Source organism: Nicotiana tabacum, chromosome 1 (genome assembly GCF_000715075.1).
Source record: "Nicotiana tabacum cultivar K326 chromosome 1, ASM71507v2, whole genome shotgun sequence".
In the NCBI taxonomy this organism is placed as follows: domain Eukaryota; kingdom Viridiplantae; phylum Streptophyta; class Magnoliopsida; order Solanales; family Solanaceae; genus Nicotiana; species Nicotiana tabacum.
The window spans coordinates 129577276-129581775 of record NC_134080.1 but is presented as its reverse complement, the minus strand read 5'-3'; the positions used below and the strand labels follow the sequence as shown (position 1 = coordinate 129581775).

At 38.8% G+C, this 4500-nt stretch overlaps 1 long non-coding RNA gene across 1 annotated transcript; it reads left to right on the top strand.

Annotated features, from left to right (window-relative positions):
• The first annotated feature begins 1060 nt into the window (after positions 1–1060).
• LOC142182124 (uncharacterized) lies at positions 1061–3312 on the top strand. Its single transcript, XR_012711042.1, has 3 exons — positions 1061–1311; positions 1954–2047; positions 2594–3312. It is a non-coding gene; the product is annotated as an uncharacterized LOC142182124 (long non-coding RNA).
• Positions 3313–4500: the final 1188 nt, after the last annotated feature.

The following is a 4500-nucleotide window of genomic DNA, read 5'->3' as shown; positions in this document are numbered from 1 at the left end:
CGAAAGGTTTTTTGGCTCTGGAGCCATTCTTTGTAAACTTGGTGTTGCCTCATTGAGGGCTTACGACTTCGAAGTTTCTGACCCGGAGGTCATATGGCTTTGAGTTTTTGATGTCAGCCCCCGAGTGTTCGGGAGATTTTTTGGCTCTGGAGCCATTTCTCATGAAAGTAGCATACTTCTTTGAAGCGCGAAGCATTTTTGGTGTTAAAAGATACTCCATTGATTACTTGGTACAAGTATATATGTTTTCGCCATCAAGGGCTCAGTTATTCTATGCGGACACAGTTCATTCGACCGTTTGGCCCGATACATCATTTTCCTATCGAGACCCTTTTTGGCTATTCTTGACTTCTTCGAGAAGGTGATCTTCCGGGGGGATGCCCCCAGTGTTCGAGGTTGATTGAAGAGAAGCCTTGAATAATGTTAAGTTCTCCATAGGTAGCATATAGATGTTTCCTCGTTAAAAACCTTGCCGGTAAAACCCTTGTTGGGATAAAACCCGATCGAAGGAAAAGAGTGTTGTTACATCTTGCGTTTTCATACGTTAAAAGTTTCGTTTTCAGTTAATTAATGTAGACTCGGGGATGAGATCATCTTGACGCTAACGTACTTACGCTATTTATAACAAGTAATAAATAAGTGTTATGGAGGATAAAGGGGTACACGGATTAAAGAAAACGAGTTTCGTTGAAAGTGGCCAATTTGGAATAAAATATGGGTCGAGCGATAATACCCGATAATTATGAACTAGTACCATACAAGGTAACATATGACCACTGTAATATAATATATAAAGTATATATGTAGTATTTTAAAAAAATAAATAGAATTTTAAGTAATTTGTGATAATTTTTAAATTATGCGGGTAATTTATTAATTACTTGATAACAGGACATTACCCAGTTAACTAATAAGCGGACAAAATTTAATTAAGTAACCCCAAAGCCACGTGGCACAAAGCCACAATGGCTAAGAATGACTCTTAGTCATTCAAGCCATGTGGCTACTTATAAGGATTCCATTAAGTCTTATCAAACAAGACTTGGTTACAAGTCTTACATGAAAGACATGGTTATAAGCTTCTGCCTTTAGTACACAAAAACGAGCAAACTTTCAAAGTTCTTGATAAATAGAATTTTGTCTCTAATCAAACAAGAAAACTTTGGGCAGAAGCAAACTTTCAAAGTTCAACAATTAAGATTAAATCCAGTACACAAAAACGTTGGAAGCAGAACAAATTCGTCCAAGATTTCAAGGAATCCAAGTGTAAGTTTCGCAGAAGCAAATTCGTTCAAATAATTCCAGGAACAGGTATGTTAAGACCCTCCCTTCTTTCTTTTAGCTTGGTCCAAACTATACTGAAGAAACGAGCAAACACACAGTTTCCATAAATTACTCTATTCATAGAATTATTAGGGGTGTCTATATTCTTGATTCCCCATGAAAATTATTATTATTTTCTGTTCATGAGTCTCAGAATAATACACATTTGAAAAAGTTTATCCAGAAGGAATATTGAGATTATTACATATTTTTCATGCATTTCACTCATGTGCATTAACCTATGACCAGATGGCGTTATATATGCGTATGTATGTAAATATATGTATATGGGATATGGGAAAAAGCTACGGCGTTATATACTCACCACCACATGATCAACTGGTACATGTTGATAATGTTGCCCACAGTGGCCGAGACGATATGATGGGATGACCTCAGTGGCTTGATGATATTATGTACACCCATATCTATGCATGACATGATACTTATATGCATCTGCATGACATTATAAACGTTTCAGAATTTACAAAGTTATTCAGATTTAAAAATGTGTTTCCTTATTCCATGTTTCATCTATGTCTCTTACGTACTAATTTTAATGCCTTACATACTCAGTACATTTTTCACACTGACGCCCTATTTCCCGGGGCCTGTATTTCATGCCCGTAGGTGCAGGAAGGCAAGTTGACGGTCCCCCTTCTTAGGATCGCTGATCAGCGTGAGTTGATATGCTCCCGTTGATCCGGAGCTGCTTTTGATTTTGGTACGATATGTTTGTATATATATATATGTGTGTATATGGGTATGACGTGGCTCAGTTCCATCTTTGTACAGTTATATTTCTATTAGAGGTCTGCAGACAATATGTCTAGTTGGGTTGTATGTGGCCTTGTCGACTTTCAGTTTTGGATATATAGTTGACTATAGCAGCCTTACCGGCTCGCCCACTGTATTCTGCATGTGCACGTACATATGCCTTGTTGTAAGGTTTCCTTCATGTATCTTATTTTCGTAATTCAGCAGATGTTATTCAGGTTCATATCTTAGACACATGCTTAGGGGTGTTTGACAGGTAGGACTCAGGCACCCATCGTGACCCATCAGTTTGAATCGTGAAAAAAGTGGTATCAGAGTAGTTCTGTCCTAGAGTTGTCTATAGACCGTGTCTAGTAGAGTCTTGTTTATGGGTGTGTTGTGCACTACACTTATGGATAGGAGGCTATACGACATATAGGATGTTATCCTCTCTTCTTATATTATATCGTGCAATATGAGCATTCGTGTTCCTAACGATGTGTTATGTTTTTAGCAATTCCTCCGAAGATTACAGCCGCTAGCACGGGTCAGAAGGTTACGAAGGTGTTAGAAAGAGAGATAGGTTATACTATGGATTCAGACCCATCAGAGATCATGGGTTCTATTGAGGAGGATCCATCCGAGGATCCATATGAGTCATCCGTTCGAGCTATTTCGACCACTCCGGTAGTAGATGGGGTGAGAAGAGTTCTGACCTCACCAAGGCCCTTAGTTTCACAGCCCGTTGATCAGGGTATGAGGGGAGTCGTGCATGGATTGGCATAGCTGGGATTCCCTCAGGCTCAAAACTATGTCAAGATATTTGAGGACACCAGCTCTTCTGAGGTTCCGGATAGTCCACAGTCTTGGGAGTTTGTCAATCAAGGTTCGTTAGTGTATGTTATGGGATACGCAGAGGAAGAAGATAGTAGTCGGGCCAAGAGGAGGAAGGTAACTGATAAGGACATGAATATTTCGCTTCAAGGTGTGTCTGATCGAGATTCTTATATAGGACGAGGCGAGGACCCTCTACTTTAGACTTCCTCCAAGTGTCAGTTTTTGGTTGATGAGTTTCACCTCTTCTTAGAACATTACCGAGTCAGGGTTCTAAATGTGTTAGGTTGTTTTATGAGGACGTAAGGAGCCTCATCCCGACTTGTATATATTATGGTTATGCCTACTTAGAGGTTTTGCAGACATTATCCTGTATATAGTTTTGGGTATGACATATCTACGGCCTAGTCGATCCCTATGTATATAAACCTTTTTGTAAATTAGTTATGCAAGTTATGTTTTAATATTGTTACCTATATATATGGATGTGGCCCGTGATAGATTTGATAATAAACAAGGATAAGTCATGTGGTGTTCGGTTGGTAGAACTCAATATTATAATAGGTATGGATTGGTTGGATTTTTGTTGTACTAACATCTAGTGTAGATCAAAGATGGTTTGATTTCAGTTTCCAAGAGAGCATGTATTAGAATGGAAAGGTAATGCCGCATCGCCAAGAGGTAAATTTATCTCCTATCTCAAGGCAAGGAAGATAATCAGAAAGGACTATATTTATCATTGAGTTCGGGTTTGGAATATGGAAGTAGAGTCACTAACCATTCAATCATTTTTTGTAGATAATGAGTTTCCTGATGTTTTTCCTAATGAACTTTAGGGTCTCCCGCCAAAGCGAGAAATTGAGTTTGCTATTGACCTACTACCAAATGCTCACCCAATATCTATTCCTTCTTATAAGAATGGCCCCCCACAAAGCTGAAAGAGTTAAAAGAATAATTAAAGGACTTACTTGAAAAAGGCTTTATTAGACCTAGTACGTCACAGTAGGGAGCACCTATTTTGTTTGTGAGAAAGAAAGATGGTTCCTTACGAATGTGTATTGATTATAGGCATCTGAATAAGGTGACGATCAAGAATAAGTACCTGCTCCCGAGAATTGATGATTTATTTGATCAGTTGTAAGGTGCCAAGTGTTTTTCAAAGATAGATCCGGGTACCATCAGGTAAGGGTTAAGGATAAAGATATTCCGAAGACAACATTTAGGACCAGATATGGGCACTTTGAATTTCTTGTTATGTCGTTTGGTAATGCCCCAATAGTATTCATGGATTCGATGAACCGTGTGTTTAGGCCCTTTTTAAGATTTGTTCATAATCGTACTTATCGATGATATATATTGGTATATTCTTGTTCAGAGGCTGAGCATGCAGATCACTTGCTTACTGTGCTCAAAGTTCTACAAAAAGGGAAGTTGTATGCAAAATTCTCTAAAAATGAATTCTGGTTAAACTCTGTAGCTTTCCTTGGGCATATCATTTCAGGTGAAGGCATCCGGGTGGATACACAAAAGAGTGAGGCATTGAAGACTGGGCCTAGGCCCACAACACCGACGGAGGTTCGTAGCTTC